This window comes from Peromyscus eremicus, chromosome 12, assembly GCF_949786415.1.
Source record: "Peromyscus eremicus chromosome 12, PerEre_H2_v1, whole genome shotgun sequence".
Taxonomy (NCBI): Eukaryota; Metazoa; Chordata; class Mammalia; order Rodentia; family Cricetidae; genus Peromyscus; species Peromyscus eremicus.
The window spans coordinates 54,940,644-54,961,295 of NC_081428.1; positions in this window are offsets into that span (position 1 = coordinate 54,940,644).

Below are 20,652 nucleotides of genomic sequence, written 5' to 3' on the forward strand. Positions count from 1 at the left end.
CCCCCACAGGACTTTGCAGTTACACGGTGCCCACTCTGGCACCTAGACAGCTGGCAGCCTCTGCAGAGAACTTCTTAGAGTTCTATTTTTCTGTGTTCTGAAACTTGCTGCTGTTTATAATTATCCAATGACCAGTGGAAGCTGTTGCCAGGAGCTGTATGTGGTTCAATAAGCCCTCTGCAAGTATGAACTCCCCTCCAATGAGAGGAGGCTTGCCCTGTAACACGGTGACCCGCAGTGGAGTTAAGGTTGCTAGAGAGTCTCTTGAGAAATTGCTTCATACTCGGCTTTTTTTTTTTTAACCATGCTATTGGGAAAAAGAAAAGAAAGAGACCTTTCCTTTTTCCTCTACTGGAAAGCCAAACTTCTTTAGCTACTGAGGATTATTCTTATCCATTGGGAGTAGCAAAGTAGTAATCAGGCTTGTGATTCTTAACAAAACAGGTTTCTTAGGAAATCCATTCCAAATCATTCAACTTGTCAACAGCTGCCTGAATATTGATGGTTGGGTGACTGGTCACAAGCTCAAAGCCATCCAGGGAAGGGACAGACCACAGAAATGACCAGTACTGACCTGGAAAGATGAAATCTGGCTGACCTCTGGATTGCTGAGAGGCAGGAGAAAGTCATATTCCAGACAAGCTATAGAGTTCATGCCCTGCCTCAAGGTGCCACACGGCTTTTGCTATTTGGAACAGAAACCACTTTTCTGGAACAAAGAGCCACCGCAGAAAACAGCTCTTCACGCACTGGAGGCCAGAGAGTTCCTTCTCTCCCCTTCAGGAACCCAAGCAACATTCTGAGATGACTCTCCAGAAGCAGCATGTGGGAAATCCTGGCACAATCATTCATGTTGGATGGTCCAAAAAGTTTGGGTCTTTAGAGGGCTGGCTGCACCAGATGCTGACGATTGCACAAAGTGACTCATAATGTCTTGCACCCTTATTTGTGAACTTTCAACAGTGAAAATTGTTGTTGTACAAAATGTACATAGTGTGAGCATGCACTTGGTTCTGTCAGAGGGACTTACAAAGAGACAAAAAGAGAAACAGTTATAAATCAGAGGGGTGAAATGGACAGCAAGCAGTAAAAGAAAAGTTTGTGGGGAGTTTCTAAAAGAAATAAAGTGATATAAGGGAAGTAAAATCTTCAAGTTAGAGCTGTGCCCTGGATGTATGTGAAGAGGGTGGAACTGAAAGTGTTGCATAAAGTGTGGGTAGACTCTTGGTGGAAAGAGTAAGCAGTTAGCAGCTTAGGGTTGTACTGACAGGTGGAATTTGGATGTTTGATTGGAGAAGCATGATTAGAGAAGCAAATAAAAGTCAGAAAGTCTTGCTTAGTGTATTAGATTTAGAAATATGAATAAAACTCATTGGGAGCATGAACCAGAAACATATAAAGCAAGCAAAGGATCCTAAATAAGAATTAAGGGCACATTAGCATCATTCATAATTTAAAATTTTAAAGTCCTAAATTTAGCTTTCATTTAGAGAACTGTCATATTGACGTTTTTCTTTTTTAAACTAGCAGCTGTGGGAAACCACAGAAACCCAACTATACTGGTTTTATTGGAAGCTAATTGATTTCAGGTATGCCACAGAGCCAAGGTTAGGAAAGGAGAGGGGAATAAAGGGAAATAAGTGTAGGCAAGCTCCTACCATAACCACACCATGAGTCCACTGTAAGAGGATCTTCAGTGTTGTAGTGTGGGCTCATGATTCCATAGAATCCTGCAAACAAACTCTGAATATTTTCTAATCTTTATTTCACTCCCTCAAAATTCAAAGTGTTTAGAGACAGATAGGTATGATCCAGGACAGCTACCAATGTAGCACAACACATTGATAGATGACATCATATCTCCATGCCAAGAGTTTGGACTCCTCTGGACTAAATGGTATCCTCCCAAATTCACTGTTAAAGCCATAATGCACAATATGATAGAGATGTAGATGGAGAGTTTAGGAGGCAATTAAGCAGTGGGTCTAAAGTCCTTATGAAAAGATTACTACCCTTACAAAACGAGGCATAAGATACCTCTGCTGTCTCAATTATGTGAGGATGTAACATGAGGGGAATATTTATAAAAATGGAGGAGTATCCTCATTACGACTAATCACTTATAACCCAGATTATGAGACCAGCCCCCCAATCTTTCTCTGTTTGTGTGTGTGTGTGTGTGTGTGTGTGTGTGTGTGTGTGTGTGTGTGTGTGCATGGGCAGGTACACATGTACACACATTGTGGCATGAATTTAAAAGTCAGAGGACAACCTCAGGGGATCAGTTCTACTCTTCTATCTTATCTGAGATAGAGTATATTTTTCTCTGCTGAATAATTCAGGATAGTTACCTAGTGAGATTGTGGGACTTCTGTCTTTACCTCTCATCTTGATATAAAAGTGCTGAGATTACAGATGTGGGCTACCACATCCAGCTTCATCAATGTTGGGATCTGAACTTGGGTCTTCACACTTTTATGAAAAGTGCTTTACCTAGAGTTATCTTCTCAACCTAAGAAGTAAAATTTCCATTTTTTGTGTCACCTAGTCCTAGTCTCATGCTTTGGAACGCTGAACATATTAATAGGGACATGCTGTCATCAGTGCATGATGACAATTGGCACTTTGAAAGATTAGAAATGAAAAGGCTGACCATTACCATGATTTGCTCATTTGAGATGGGTTCTCCCTATGTTGCTCGGACTAACTTTTAATTTGTGACTTTCTTGCCTCAATGTACCAAGTAACCAGAGGTCTATGTGAATAGCATTATATCAGACTATAGCACAATGGTTTAAATATGGCTTGCTACCAACAAAATTCATGTTGCGTCTTAGACCAAATTGAGTGATCACGGGAACTTTTAAAGGTACTTGGGTGATGAGGGATCTGCTATTTATAAATATGTGAATGTTATCTTACTGGAATGAGATCTCACCCTAGACAGCTTGAGTTAGCTACCATAAGAATGCATTGTTATAAGAGAAGACCATTCTTGGGCTTCGCCTCTTCTGAGTACACTTATTTTCCCTTCTGTTTTTCTGCGGTCTTTGATGCAGCATGAGTCAGGTCATCACCAAAACCCAAGCAGATGCTGGTGTCATACTCTCAGACTTTTCAGCCCAAACAACATAAATATTATTTTAAAATCACCCAGTCTTTGATATTTGTAATAACAGAATCTGATTACAAGAAATAGAATTCAACATCGTAGTTACATGCTCATATATATTGGGTAATATATAAAATATAAATCTTATTTCAGATGGTGGTCAGACATTTTATAGTCAATGATGATCTAATAAACTATCCATCATGCAGGATCTGTAACAATGCAGATCTTAGTTCCAGAAAATAATAAGGCATAATTTCCTCATATTGAGAGAATAGCACAAATCTATTATGTTGGAAGTCTAACTGAATGCTTACAGAACAAATGGGAATTCCCACACCAGATGAAAGGTCATAATTTTGAGTGTAATTGTACATATTCAACAACTTGGAGAGCAGGGAATATAATAGAGTGCTGCCTTTAGCCTTCTCAAAAAGAAGAGTCTGAGACAAAACGGTGCCTGAAAAATATCAATCAAATGGGGATAAGAGAAAAAAAGATGGAGCAACATGTGGAAATGTAGATACTTCACAGCCCAAAGTTGCTTATGAACTAAGAAATTACTCAAGAAGATACTCTAACAAAAAGAAACAAGGATCCCAGGAAGATGATGACCTGGACTATGTTTTTAAGTATGACTCAGAAGAAGGAAGGAAAAGTTAATAGCTTTGACAACAGAGTTCATTAAAATGGGTTGTCAAAGCTGGGTGGCTCATACCTTTGATCCCAGCACTCTGGAGGCAGAGGCAGGCGGATCTCTGAGTTTGAGGCCAGCCTGGTCTACAGAGTCAGTTCCAGAACAGCCAGGTCTATATGGTAAGACCCTGTCTCAAAAAAAAAAAATATGTTTACAAGAATATCTCCTAATACAGAGCTTCAATGACAATGGCTTGAGCTTCTCTTTCTGAGTTGGACACATTTCTCAGTTCTAAATGAGTAATGATATATATTATGACATTGTGAATTGTCTGCAGTTGAGTTTTAGGTTTTATGAATCGATTGATGTGCATGAAAGGCATATGGATATAAAGCTGGTAAAAATCAAGATTAATCTCAAGGTAAATACATTAACATGAAAAATAAAACAAATTAATTACAGATAAAGAATAATGATGGAAAGAATGACAATTGTTCATATCCTCTTGTGTTTATGACAGAAAATAAATAGAAACTGTCAAAAGTCAATAAATCAAGAAGCAAAATTAAAGTCACAAAGATAAAAGCAATTATGTAAATTAAAAGTAATTCCATGATCAAAACATATAGAGAGAACATAAATATTTTAACAGTTGTTCTTGTCATAGCCCATTGAAGGGGGAAAGGGGCTGTGTTGGTGAGTCTAGATTTGCTTTCTGAAGAAATACATCATGAATTAATTATAATTGGCCTTAATGAAAGTGCTCCCAGTGTCTATGCCTTATACTCAGTAGATTTACAACCTCTATTCCTTGGACTCTGAAGTTTAGACATGTGACATGTGTGTGTGTGTATGTGTGTGTGTGTGTGTGTGTGTGTGTGTGTGTGCTTTGCTACTGTTTTTGTTTGTTATTTGTTTCTTTTTTAAGAAAAGCAGACTTGATGTCGTAGAGACTTGAAAAATACATTTTAGAAATCCCTTTCCTCTTTCTTCATTTAGTTGTCATGAGAACATGCCCTAGCTAGCCTGCTCCTGCTAAATAAAATATCTACCACAAGGTTGAATCTAATACCACCCCCCACGAAGGATCCTTTTTTGTCTTCTCTTTTTCCATCTTGTTAAACCCTTCTCCTATAGGGAGTGTTAATCCCCTTGTCTGTAATGCATCTCCAGTCAGTGTTGAAAACAACCACAGTCCTTGGCCAGGTGGCATCCACACTTACCACCTCCTCAGAGCCACACAGTTGTTCCCTTGCCTCAAACTCCTTAGGTATGCCTGACTGCATCCTCTGAAGCCTCCACACTCCTCCTGCCCTCTTCCCACCTCCTGACACCCTTACCACCTAGGGAAGAGAAAGCCCAGAATAAGGAAAGAAAATGGAAGTTTAATAATCCTTCATACAAAGAATTTATTTTATAAAATTATAACTCAGAAAAGTTGTTCATTTCATTTTTCTCTTATTACAGCTAACAAGAGGGAGGAAAAATATCCTAATCTTATAATAAATCTCTACTTTGAATGTCTCCATTGTGGTCGATATAGTCTTCCTGGCAGCACAAAGCCTGAATTTGGGTACTAATGTGAAAATTTCATCAGTAATACAAAATATAATTCTGTTTGCCTACTGTCTACCATATTTTGAGGATATGAAAACTTTCTAGGTCAATAAAATACCACCAGCAAACCATTAAATAGGCTTTATAACTTTAAAATTGAAAAAAAATCTTTAAAATCTTGACAGCATCAAGCATTAGAAAGGCGATAAGGAAGTATCAGGGAATAAACTGGTACATTTTGCAGAGTGTGCTGCAAAGATCTACTCTAGTACATTTAAAGATGAGTATTATTTTTCATGTGTCCTAGTTAGAGTTAATATTGCTGTGATGAAATACCATGGCCAAAAGCAAATTAAGGAGGAAAGGGTTTATTTGGCTTATTCTTCCACAGCACTGTTCATAATCGGAGGAAATCAGGACAGGAACTCAAACAGGGCAGGAACACAGGGACAGGACCTGATGCAGAGGCCATGGAGGAGTGGTGCTTACTAGTTTGCTCACATGGCTTGCTCACCCTGCCCTCTTCTAGAACCTAGGGCCACCCGCCCAGGGGTGTCCCATCCCACATCAGTCATTAATAAACAAAATGCCTTACAGGCCTGCCTACAGTCCAGTCGTAGGGAGGCATTTTCTTAGTTGAGGTACCCTCCTCTCAGATGACTCTAACTTGTGTCAAGTTGACATAAAACTCTATAGCATACCCTGAGATTATAGTTGAAATGGTGTTTTCTAAAGGAATTTTGCAAAAGTCCATAGGAGACATGTAAAACAAGTTCATTAGAGATGGCAAGTCTATGGGAGAGCATGGGAAAGATCATAATAAACAAATTCTCTGTTTACAAATCTCAGAATAAACATTGATTAAAATAAACCAGAACAGTTAAAACCAATATAGCCAAACACTCCAAACCAAATATTGTGGTAAAATATAGAAAACTTCAATATTATATAATCATTATATTAAATACTCTGAATGTTCTTCAATAATATGTCAAATATCACTATATATTGTTTAGAATGTACACAGATATAACCATATAATATATGCGTAGTGATAACAGATGTTACAGATGTGCACATCTGTATTATACAAAAACATGTACATTGATAATAAATTCTATAGATGTGTACACCTATGTAGCAATACAAGAATGTGCACAAGGATATTAAATGTTACACTTAATACAATGACTATATCAGAGTACAGAGAAGCCTTCAACTATATCTGAATTATTTTATAGTTAAAATGTGACATAAACAGTTGAAATTGAAGGTTAAATGATAATATAGAGGGATTCACTACATTTTCCTCTCAAACTTTCTATGTACTCATACACATATCTGCCTACCTCAAGATGTTCAAAGTTGCTGGCATGGTAAAAGGTCTAATGGAAGGCTGTCCATAAAGGATGAGAATCTACAGCCTATCCTGGGTTGTGTAATGAAGATACAGTCTCCATACAGCTGTTTAATAGTATATTGGGCAGCTATTACACAAATAAACATAAATGAATCCATAATGAGACCTGAGATAAATGGTGTGAAAGATGGGTAACATTGCTGAAAATAGGTTTAGAGGATGGTGCAGTCAGGGTTACCATTTCTGAAAATGAAAGTTTTAAGGGGAAATTAAGAAGTAAGTAGAGGAGAGATTCTTCTAAGAACAGGGAGTCTCATGCAAAAAAAAAAAATGCATGATGCTGAGTATAGACCATCAGTTTTAAGAATCTGGAGGGGTATGTGCAACTGAGCTGACTGGTTGATAATGTGGACATTCTCAGGCACAGGGAAGAACCTGGTTCGTGGTGGGGACATTCAGGCCATGGCTGGGAGACTGGATTTTATTAGGGGAGCTATGTACAGCTGTGGGAGCAGTAAGATAGGAATGTGTCCAATCTGATTAATCTGTTTAGATGACTACTTAGACTGCTAAATTGTGAGCCGACCTGGCAAGGACAAGACTTCTATACAGTAGTTTCAGAGCATCAAACTCATCCAAATACTGATGTAATTGCTTTCAGGTCATCTGACCTAATGACTGGTCTATGGAGAATCGGAACATTGATAAGAATATAGACTTCTAAAATAAAAACAAACAAACAAACAAACAAACAAAAAACACTGAATTCAAACTTCAGCCCCATCATATATTACTTTCTGTAATTCTGCATAATGATAGCAGACAATATTTACTGAGTTCTTACTCCACACCATAAATCATGCTAAAAACCGTTTATCAATTATCTCCTGGAATCCTCAGGACCACTCTATGGAGGGTGACATTAATATGCTATCTTCATAACGTATGAGAAAACTGATACTTACAAGGTTTAATTAACTTACATAAGTAAGCAGCAAAATCAGGCATGGACTCAGGCAATCTCGAAATGCCCTCATCTGCTTTGCTACCTTATTTAATCTGTAAACTAGAAATAAAAGGGACAATTAATAAAATTGAGAGGTTGAATAAAATAGTGTACATGATGCTACAACTCCAGTATTAGCACACAGTTCCTCCACTGTTGTATGTATTTTAGAAGAATAATATAACCATGCTTTATTAAAGCGATGTTTTAAAATTTTCAAAGTGCTTTAGGTGCCTATGAATTACATAGTCCAGTAAGTTAAGAGCAATTGAGAAAATTAATGTCATGCACCAATGCATCATTTCCACTTGACTAAAGCCATAACTTTTCAGTGACAACACTGTCCAGGAATCAATCAACAACTAGACCTGGAAAACACAAAGCAGAAGTGGAAACTGGTGATCATTTGGAAAATCTCTAACCAGAGAGTTGGCACACAGAAACTGGGGCAGGAGATGGAGTGGGCCAGCTGTACAGCCAACAAAGTGGAGGTCCAGGAAGACAACACTGAGTGTAGAAATAGATATTTTCTTAGCCAGTGTTGTAACTTTTTACAGCAAAGTCACAAATATCACAAGTGGAATATCTTATGATAAAAAGGTAACTTTTTACAGTCAAATTGCTGGAGAAAAAAATCATGGTAAATGTTACCAAAATCACTCTCTTGGATGACCTCTTATGAAGTGATACTACCTTCTCTCATGTTCACATCATATTTTATGGAAATTTGATACAAATTCAACTCAGTGAAATTAAAAGAACCATTATCATTATTTCAGGACAAAAATCACCATCATTTTTGGTATAGTATAATTTTTCCTTTCTCTATTTTGTTTTGAGACAGTGTCCCACTAGGTGGCTAAATCAGGCCTCTGCCAGTCTTTTTGCCTCAGGCTGATAGCGCTGGGATTATTCAATAGTGATAATTTTTCTATAATAATTCAACATTGTACTGATTAGAGTTGCAACATTTTTTTAAACCATGGTTCTCAACCTGTGGGTCATGACCCCTTTGGGGTTACCTACCAAATATCCTGCATATCAGATATTTATATTACAATTCATAACAGTAGCAAAATTACAGTCATGAAGTAGTAATGAAAATAATTTTATGGTTGGGGGTCACCACAACATGAGGAACTGTTTTAAAGGGTCGCAGCACTAGGAAGTTTGAGAACCGCTGTCCTAGACCATTAACCAGCTATGAATCTCAGGATCTCAAGACAGAAAATTTTTAAAAAATTGACCCTAGTTGGTGAAAATATTGCAACTATAAATTGAAGCAATGCAAGTAAGGCTCTCAGCTTCAGTGGGAAAGGCAATGCCCAAACTCTAGCTTGCCATCTTGCTGAGTCAGAGTGATGAGACAACATTGAGAAAGAGGGACACAAGTGCTTGCTTCCCGCCTCAATTCTACATTACTGTGATGTATAAAAAAAAAAAAAAAAAAAAAAGTGAAAGCAAAGATGAAAGGTCAAAAGAAATTATGCTCTGTAGAAAAAAAGTACAAAATAGGCATCGAGAAACAGCGAACCAAAGAAAGCGGATCCACGACAATGCAAAAGTTTTGGGCTCTGATGCATTTGTGCTGCATTTCTTTTGTGTTGCATTTCTTCCTATCTGATGCTCTTAGTCGGGCCACTGAATGCCTTCAGCCGGGATTATAACATTTGAAAGATTCAATTCAACATTTGAAAAACGCAATTTATGAGGTAGTCTTGAGGATCCAATGATTAATAAACATGAAAGACCTGCAATGATAATTGTAATATCATGGATTATTAATAAATTGAAGTTATTATTATAATGATGTTACAGTAACTGTTATTAATACACATTGCTGAGGTCTCTAAAACCACACATTATACTTTACCTCTTAATTATCATAAATGCAGTTTGTGGAATATAATACAATGCTTAGTGAATTGTTGGATGATTCAATATTTGTTTCCAGTGGCTTCTGTGTCTGGCATCCATTAAGAAAGGCATAGGGTTTTTATCTCCATACAGTTATACAAAAAAAAAAAAGAAAGAAAAAAGAAAGAAAAAATGCTCCTTCTCTAAACTCCTAAGGAAAAGGCATCCTTGCTAAGAAAAGTTTGATATCTATGATACAAAAATTCAGGAGAGATTTTATACTCCTGGACCCCAGGGTAGAACATGAGATTTTTCCTTTTTCTGATACAATTTTCTCTATATTTCTCTATGACATTCAGTGCACTGATATCACTTGCTCCTCCACATTCATGCTTTCTTAGTCACTGTTCTATTGCTTTGAAGAAACACTATGACCTAAGCAACTCCTTTAAAAGAAATCATTTAATTGCATTTAATTGGAAATCATTTAAGTTGGATGTACCATACTAAGAAGAAGCAACCAAGCCACATGGCAGACTGAAGATTAAAAAAAATTAAGTCATAAGAGCTAATTGTGAAAAAGCCTACTAAGGCCAAGCTTTCATAATTAATAATAAGTCTCTAGGTCATTATTTGTGGGCTGGCATTTTAGGGGGGTTGGTTACAAATTGTTGTTGGTCATAGTCAGGGAAAAAGCTGAGCAAAGGAGATTAGATTCAGGGACCTTGTTCTAAAAACAAAAAGGGGGATACAGAAATTGTAGGATGAAAAGGTAGATTATTGAATCTACTTTTAAACTAAAAAAGTAGTTCCTAGTGGCCAAGTATCCATTTGGGCAAGAAAATGTCCTTGCCTGGACTGATGGCAGTATGCTCTGCAAATTGGACAAGGAGGACACAAAAAAGGTGACTGCTGAACTTTAGCAAGACAAGGTAAGAGAGTCCTTCAAAATCTGTGCTTCACAGAAATGTCTGTCAGATATTCTAGGCCTGTAGGCTGAAGATGGATGCCCCAACACTGCAGAGGAAACTTGGGTGACTGTCCAGGCAGCCAAATGTCTCTGTCATTTCTGTAGTTTTGGAACTTGTTTGCTCTACACTTCCTGTTTACTCAGGTAATATTATATCCTTCTTGGGTCTTTTATGGAGTTGAAGACTAGATAGTTATAGTTACAGTTTTCCTTGTTACCAATTTCAAAAGAGAAACTTACATAAGATATGTAAAGTTTATAAGGTTGAGAAACATAAAAGCTTAAGTTGTTTATGCAAGAAAATGTTTTCAAGGTCTCAAAAGATACTTTTTGGATGGTAATACAATTTATGATAGAAAGTGATTTAGGTATAAATTGTTCTGATTGTTCTTATTGCAGAGTTGGAGCAAGTCAGATGTGCCATGCTAAGAAGAGGTAATAGAGTCATGTGGCAAAACATGGATGAAAAATTATGGGTTAATTATGTTATAAGAGCTAGTTGTGAAAAAGTCTAAGCTAAGGCCAAGCTTACATAATTAACAATAAGTCTCTGGGTCATTATTTGTGGGCTCGCTGTCCAAAGATAATCCAACAAGAAAGCTTGCTAAAGCAGACAGTCACATGTCTGGGCATATCCCTCTGAGAAGGAGCACTTAAAATATGCCACAGGCCATGCTAAGTACTTCCCAAGAACTCTCATTTAATCTTTCCCCCATTTCTTTTAATTTTGAGATTATGATTAAATGTTACCATTTCTTCCTTCACTTTTCTCCCTCCAAACCTCCCCATGTACACCTCCTTGCTGTCTTTAAAATTCATTAGCCTTTTATAAAAATTAATTTTCATTACATGTGTACATATATAATATTTATTACATGACTCTGAGGCGAAGACCATCATAATCACCATCCTATGGTTGAAAATACTAGGGCTTTGATGATTAAAGTAACAAGTAGTACAACAGCTTTCTAGCCCAGACCAGACTCTGTAATTCCAGTGCACAGTAAGATACAAATTTTCAGAAAATTTCATGTTAATTCTGATGATTTGGCAATCATCAATTTAAAGCTCAAACATAAGCATAAGAGTAGAATTCTCTTGCCTGATCATATATTCTTCTAGATTTCAATACCTAAGCTATAGTTCAGAATATTTATTTATACATTTATTTATTCATTTGTTCTTTCTTTTTATTTCTATTATAACATAATTACATAATTTGTGAACTCCCTTTAATTGCTGTAAACTCTCCCATATCCCCCTCTTTGATCTTCAAATTCATGCCCTCATTTCTATTAGTTGTTATCACACACACACACACACACACACACACACACACACAAACATACACTCCTAAATACATAAATATCACCTGCTCTGGGGATGAATTCATATTTTTTAAAGTCCCTTCAGTATTTCAATACATAATAAAAGCACCGAAGTTCAATACTTCCTAAACAAAGTGTGGATCATTAACTAAATACTGGGTGAGCCTTGGATGATAAAAAATGTAGCCTGCACGGCCTAGCATGGTACATTTTTTTAATTCCAGTATTCAGGGAGAGAGATAGATGAATCATTGTGAGTTCGTGGCCAACCTGGTTTACATAGTGATTTCCAGGCCAGTCAGCACTGCAAAAGGAGACCATCTCTCAAAAGATGGTGGGGGAGTAAAAAGAGGACGAAAAGGAGGGAGAGGATGTAGGGGAGCTGGGAAAAACAGAGAGGAGGTGGAAGTTTGCAGGCCAGCAACTTAGATGTTGTCTAGGATTTATAAAATGCTGTACTTTTAGCTTAGAATCTACATTTTATTATGATCCTTAGCACACTAGAATTTAAGAAAAGTTAGAGGCTACCAAAGGTACAAAACCCATTATTAAAGACTGAAAAGATTACCAAAGTCATTAGTGGGTGTCAATTAAAACATCTGTTCCTTGTAGTTTTGATGAGTCTGACTTCACATTTCCTTCCTAGTTATTGAAGGGTCTTTGAATCAAGCATATGTACATGCACATGGACACGTGTCTGGTGGATATGCATGTGTAAGCATGTAGTAACAGTTTAGTGGGAAAATCATCCTTTGACAGATGAAGTCCAGGACACCCATATCTCAAGTCCTACCCTTGTCCTACTGTCTACATTTCTGCTATGGATTGTCTACCACTTTATTTTTTGCCATTCACTGAAAATCTTCATCTTTCATAATAATAGAGCATCTCTGCTCCCTCTGATATCTCACTAAGTTCTGAGATTTCCACAATTTCATAGGACCAGCATCCCCGGAAACTGAATGATGTATTAGGTAGATGCACCCATAGAAGAGGTAGAACAGGATGGGCATTCCTTACTAATTCTACTAATGACTAAAATGCAAGGATCAGCAGTCATTTTATGCTTTCAGAACAGATGGAGAAAAAAATTAAACGGCCTGTCATAAGTCAGAAATCCAAGTTCTATTCTGGTTTCTGTGACTTTGGAAGGCTTGTTTATCTCAGCTCCAACTACTGAAGTTGTGGAATAACTTTGCCTTAAAAAAGAGAGAGAGAGAGAGAAGTCATAGAAAGCAGCAACACTAGCAGCTGAGCTCATGTCTCTCCTGCTACTCTGGGGAATAAAAATGCCTTAGCTGGCATCATGCTTGAGCTTTGGAGCAAAGGATTGGATGGAATATAGAAATTCTAAGCATAGACCTTTGGAGGAAAATAATACAATGTGGAAGAAGAGAGAACAGACTGTGTAGCATCAAAAGTTCTGTGATATCACTGAAAAAAGCAAGAGATGAAGAAAATAACTAGGAGTTAACAGGAAAACCACCCTTGAATAGCTAAAGTCCAATAATGGAACTATGGCTGTAGTAACTAATATTTATCTAATGTTTTTGCTTATTGTCTCATTTGCTGAACCCAGTTTTATGAAGGACCTATTAGTACATGATTATTCCCAAGTTATAGGCAAAAGAACTTCAGTTCTTAAATGTGTTCTTATTTCATATCTTTACCTGTGGTTAAAAAAATAAACAAACAAACAAACAACAAAACATTGGCTAAAAGCAATGTAGAATGAGGAAAAGGTTTATGTCAGCCTATGGGTTACAATCCATCAATGGAAGAAGTCAAGGAAGGATCTTGAAGAACACTGCTTGCTGGTTTTATCACTCCCACATGGTTAGCTAGTTTTCTTATGCAGCCCAGGACCACCTGCTCAGGAAATGGTTTTGCCAGTAGTGGGCTGGGTTTTCTACATCAATCAACACTCAAGAAAATCTCTGGAACACATGCACACAGGCCATTCTAATCTAACCCCTCAGCCGGGACCCCTTTCTCAAATGACTCTAGGCTGTGTCAAGTTTATACATAAAGCTAGCTAGGACAAAAATGTTACTATCGTAAAGATAATCACACAAATCATTACTGTCAGACTCAAAAGGTAACTGTATTTTATGACTTTAAATTCTACAGTTTTTCTTGTAAGTATCCTTATATGCCTAAAGGATGTAAATGTTTCCCACTGTGATAAGTCCTTTGATGCTATCTACTTATAATATGCTGTCTCTTTAGTGATTTTGATGATCTTCCCTAACTTAAGAGAAATGCTGTAGGACCCTCCTACATGAGGTGACTGATGAGGGAAGCAGCTCAGGTGACCAGGTGATCTTCCAACTCGGTGCTTTCCAAACATTATTTGAAAATAAAAATTGCCTGTGTGGCCACTCAGCATTTGGCTTTGTCAGACACTTCTGGACACTCTGACTTAAAATATTGTGTTGGGCCTAGGAACTTGCATATTTAAATTTTGTTTTGGTTGGTTTATACTGCTATTGCAAGTAACTGTCTTAGTTAGGGTTTCTATTGCTGTAAAAAGACACCATGGCGATGGCAGCTCTTACAAAGGAAAACGTTTCATTGTAGTGCCTCGCTTACAATTCAGAGGTTCAGTCCATTATCATCATGATGGGGAGCATTATGGCATGCAGGCAGACATGGTGCTGGAGAAGCAGCTGAGAGTCCAATATCTTGCAGGCAACAGGAGGTCAACTGAAACACTGGGTGGTCTCCTGCACATAGGAAACCTCAAAGCTTACTCCCCCCCCCAGACACACTTCCTCCAACAATGTCATACCCACTCCAATAAAGCCACACCCATTAATAGTGTCACCCCTTATGAGATTATAGAGGTCAATTACATTCAAACTACCACAAAAACATATACTTAGTGGTATAAAAAATATTTATTCTTTGCAGTTTGGAGGGCTAGAAAATTCAAGATCTAGGAGTTAGCAGATCCAATGCCAGACAATACTCTGCTTGTCGGTTTGCAGAGAGCCATCTTCTTGTGTGTGTTCTCACCTGGTGGAGAACAAAGTGAGAAAAGAAACAAGCTTTCTCATGTTCCTTTAAAAAATAAAATAAAATGACCCAACCTGGTGATTTAATTCTCATGACCTATTTGTTGGATTAAAGTCCTACCCCTAATGGTATCCCTTTGGAGACTTGGGTTTCAATATTTGAACTTGAAATTACACATCATGCAATCCATAACAAGCATGAGTTAAGACATGTTTTCCTTTTCATTAGTGAATACTGGTAAGAATTGACTATGTGGTCCTAACTCATCATTGTACAATAGTATGACTAGTACAGTGAGTGGGAACATATGTAATAGTTTCTAATATTTAGCTCTTTAATTCAGACATGCTCTATTATGGTCTATGTTAATGCTGATTTGTTATTTTTGTTTTAATAAAATGCTCTGCTAATAAAAGAGATGTTTTCATACAGTGTGTTATATGAGTAATATATGGGTATGAGATCCTTGCACACTGTACGTCAGAAAACATACCACTTGAGTAAGATATATGGGCCTAGAGCACTGATGCTATGTTGAAGTCATCTGGGAATCCTCCTCTGCATTTAACAATCTTTGCTTTCAGGAAAATAACTTCACAGGTCTTTAATATAGCCATTTGATTCCTTTTGACAGTACTGTTAGCTTTCTGTTACTGATGTTTATGCCTCAAATCTTTTTTTTTTTTAATAGATGGAAGTAGAAATTTCAGTAGACAAATAACTGAAAATCTCGGCTGGAAAGCTGTCTAGAAAGCCAGATGGGCCAGATACAGGAATCTCTGCTGTTGATCACTGTGTTCGCTGATGAGGATTTATGGAGCGTGGATGGAATGGATTCAATGTATAGGCAGCAAGTGAGAACATATGTGAGTTAAATTACAGCATATGTGGATTACAGAAGTTGTCAGAGAAGGAAGTGGTGATAACATAACAATTTAGAATAATATAAAGGAGCCAGGGGACAAATAAATCATAGTAATATAGTTTAGTTATGTTAGCTTTACTAACACGCGGTAACAAGAATGAAGTGCATGACAGTGATGACAGCCGATACTAACAGCTGACTTTCTTCAGTATTTACCATGTATCACAGGCTATTCCAATGGTTCACATGGAAAAATGTCTCAGCTAGTCTTGAAACAACCATCATTGCTATCCCTATTTTATAAGTAAGAGACTGGGACCAAAAAACGAGTGGAAATGTTCAAGGAAGATCCAACAGCTTATAGGTCGCTGAGGAAATTGGGTTCATAAGAAAATCACACGAGGCATGAAAAGCTATCTTAAGTTTGTCCAACTGTCTTTGGAACTTTGTCCCTTGTCTCAAGCCCTCTTACCTTGGCCTTGATCAGTGGTACAGTTTCTTTTTATTAAATTTCAGGCTCCATATGCCTCCCAAAGTCTGGCTCTCCTAAGGCCACCCTTCTGAAGTCCAAGGACAAATACAGTTTACTAAAAAGCAGGCAAGGATGCTGAAAAACATGAGTTCCAGAAGCACACCCAAAAGGAGGTAGGCAAATTTCCATCAGATTCCTAAAACACGGACAACCAGTATTTGAAAATTCAGAACCAAGCAGCTCCATGTCTTCCATAAATTATAGTGATTAAATTTAATCGAGGGTAATGACTACATAATCCCAGACATGGTCCATTTTTTTTTTTGGAATGTTTAGAGTCTTATTAAGTAATGTATTTGAACCCCATAGGGATTGCTACCTATGCCCTGGATGCTGCTCAAAAATTAAAATAGGTCTGTTCAGGGTTACTACATCCAAGGTCAGAATGCAAATCTTGTCTCACACAGGTAGGAAGCATTGGGAATTTGCAAAGCCATTTTGCTGTTTTCACCTCACCAACCTTGTTTGAGAAGCAGTCTAAATATCCTGTGTAAATAAGGTACTATTTTTACCTCTAAACAGAGATCCCTCTTCAAACAAACAGAAATTCCCCCATGGAAATAGTTGTAATGATATGTGAGATGATAAGCTATGCACATCTATACGGAGGAGTAAAGATTGATTGACTCTCACTGTAGGAAGAGAACAAGGTTATTTATCGATTAGATGCTTTATAGCATCTTTCCTCTGAAAAGTTCAACTTACACACAGTCGAGGATAAGTTTGTCCAAGGGATGTAATTTATGGGAGGTGAGGGAAGCAGGTGAGGGAAACAGTAAAAGAAAAAAAATCATTAGAAAATATACAACTCCCTGAAAGACCAAGTGTAGGAAATATCCCACATTGGAGAATATACTATGGATGAATTTGGATTAAAAAACAAGAGGGGGCAATAAAGGTCAAGATTCACACACACACACACAGAGAGAGAGAGAGAGAGAGAGAGAGAGAGAGAGAGAGAGAGAGAGAGAGAGAATACAGTAAGATGTTCTGAGTAATTGACAGAAATATTCTTAGTTAAATCAGTAAAATCACATGGAGTCTTCTGACCACAATGTGATTCACCCAGTAAGAACTAAGGGGATTAAGGCAAGATGGTTCAGCAGGTAAAGATGCTTGCTGCCAAGCCATCACTGGGATCCACATGGTGGAAGGAGAGGACTGACTCCTGCAATCAAGTTGTCCATTGACCTCAACACATGCTCTGTGGCAGAAGCATGCATGTGCACACATAATAAAAAGTTTAAAGTTAAATAAAAGAAGAAAGGCCCAGATTCCTAACTCCATATTTCTATCTTCTCTTCCCCCAGAACAGAGGACTATCTTTATGAGAGAGAAAGACAGAGAGAGAGAGAGAGAGAGAGAGAGAGAGAGAGAGAGAGAGAGAGAGAGAGAGAGAGAATCAGCAGGGTTCTGACCAGCATGCCCTTTGAGCATCCACTTCTACGAAGATTTGTTCATTCTGAGTTTTCAGCTTTTGGAAACAAAAACTTTATTGTTATTTCCACTCTACAGCTACATCACACTTTGTTTCTGCAGTATAACTCCCCTGAAGAAATGGGAAGAACGTTGTTCATGAGTTTAAATGGAAGTGAGGGGAAACAGAAAGGATGGGGAAGTGGAAGGAAAAAAATTAGCAGGTCAAAATAGTATTCATCAGTTCATGGGAACCACCACAATATGAAGGACAATGAATAAGGAAACTGCTGGAATGATGTAACAAGCAAAAGCAAATGATTGAGGAAGGAATCATGAGCTTTAATTGAGAGGTTTTTTGTTTTTGTTTTTTTTTTTCTTTTTCAAGAATGCACTGGAAGACAAATACCTTAAAATGGACAAAAAACCCTCAAGGGTGTATTAATCTTCCTATGCAAAGTGAATAAATTGTCTGTGGCAACCATGTCACTCAGTGCCTGGTAATATATTGAAGGTATCACAATGTCGTTCCTCAATTACAATGGCTTGGCTGCTACAATGCAAAATGATTCATCATTTCTGTGCTCACTTTTGTTAGAGAGAATGTAGTCTTCATGCCGTCCTTTGGTAATTATAACCTACATCTCACATCATACATAAAATAAACAAACTAAAACCCAGTAATCAGGTTGTCAATAGGTTCAAATGGAAAAGGATACAGGAGTTTATTTTGTGAACCATAAGCCACTATAAAGTTATTAGTTATAATTATATATCCCTTTGTGGCATTTCCTTCGTGTCTAGCTATTACACACCAGCCAGTGTTTTGCCTCATCTACTGCCCCTGTGGACTTTATTTCTGTCTTGTTCTACTATCACCAGATGAGTCCTTTCTCCTTGATTCCAGCCTGTCACTACCGTCACATCCCTCTGCCCACATGACAGCTCCATCCCTCTGCTCTTGATTGGCTGCTGTTACAGGTGATGGAGGCTGATGCAGATGGACTCCAGCGGTTCTCATGAGTATTTTATGTGCAGGTGCTGATTTACAGCCAGTTCAGCATTCCTTTAAATGGTCATAAATTGGATTGATGTCATAAATCATATCTAAAGAAAGTGCCTGAGTCCCAGCTCAGGCAGCTATGCTAATGCCTGTGAAAATAACAAAGAAACATCCTTATTCAAGCCCAACTCTCCAGCATTAAAAGGCCAGATTGTAAGGAGCTGTCAGTTACGGAGAGGGGAAAAGGTAAAGGGGGAGAAAGGTCTTTGTAAAGATTATTAATAACATAGCCAGGGAGAAAGTATAGATGTGTGCCAGTGAGAATGAACGGCGGGGAGATGAGGGGCTACTGAAAGAGTGATAAAGGAGTGCTGGATATGGAAAAGATAAATGCAAATGAAATATACTGTATGGCAATGGATTATATCAGTGGTTGATATATGGGATTGAGTATCACATTGTTGAGCTTGCAGCCATTAATGTGATCTAGTGGCTGTGATATGCCAGCTGACAGCCATCCTGGTGCAGGGAAAATAAAGAACACGCTACAGTCTTTCAAAACAAAGGTTCAAAGAAAAGACAGGAAATTACAGCACTACAAGTTTATAAAACCCGAACTGTAAGAGATAATTATGGATTCTGATAGCCTCATTATTCTTTATCAGGGCTCCAATCTCAGAAGGAAGGAAGGTACTCCTAGCAGGGGCTACCTACCCTACTCTATACATGGGTTAGCATAGGGGACTTTCTAGGCCATCAAGGTTAGCACAAGTGACCAGAATGGATGCACTTCCCCTGGACATTTTAATAAGGAAGTTTAGCGTTCCTCAGCAGAGGTCTGTAGCCAGCATTCCTCTTTAGGATTCCTAGAAATTAAAGTTACTCTGGCTCATTCACTAATTCACCAGTCCTTTGTTGAAAACTCCTTTGAATTAGTGACTAACTTCTTGGGCCATTTTAATTGGATGTGTTGCCCACTGGAAGGTTGTCAAGAGTCTAAAGAGTCAGAGTGTACTAAGCTTACTCAGCTGCTTCTCTGTGCCCCTAGGTGGGGTTCCAGGTCCCTTGAAGAGTTTGTTAACTGGTTCCTGTCACCTGTTTGTGCTCTGTCATGTAGCATATGCTGTTGGTACTGAGATTTTGCCAACTGATTCTTCTTCTCTTTTGGCTCATTGGACCTTAAGTTTCTACTCAGATTTTGATCTTGTCTATGGTGGCTGAGGGCAAGTATGAAAGACATCATTCTCCTAAAAACACTCTCATAACTCTTGGCCCATCACCACCATCCAAAACTGGCATCCTTCCAGATATCCATCCCTCCAAACAGCCAAAACTGAATATTCTGACATTTATTTGATATTTTTCTTTTCCGTCTGAAGGACCCATGACCTGCCGTCTCCCATTTCATTAGGTGTTCTTGCCTCACCCCCTGGCTCTCCATCTTACTCTCTGCACTTCCCTTGCTCAATCTCAGCTACTTCTCCAAGGATGCAGTTGCTCCTCAAATGGCAATCTTCCTGAATCCTCCATCTCTTCTTCTTCTCACAGAAATCCAGTTCTGATTGTCAAGTGAACTGAACTACGGGATGAGCAGGGCAAATCACTCTTCTGAATTTATCTCCTATTTCTGTTTAAACTATCAACATTTTTCCAGTCATTCAAGTAAAAGCCCCTGTGTCATCTTTAATTTTTCCCTCTAGTCATACTATCTACATGGCTATGTAGGAACATTATTCCAGCCCTAAGATTTTTATTCCTCAGCCTGACAACCACAGCCTGAGTTCTAGCCCTTCTTTCCATAGCACTTTTTATACTATGGATCTGAGATGTTACTTAAAGGCCCTTGAACATTGTGACACGATGAAGCCTGTATGGCTTTAGGTAATTAGAAGTATTTATTTCCTCCCTTCCCCTTCTGTCTCTGTCTGTCTGTCTTTCTCTTCTTCCTAGTGGTCACAAGGTAAATAGCTTGTTTTGACACCATTATGATG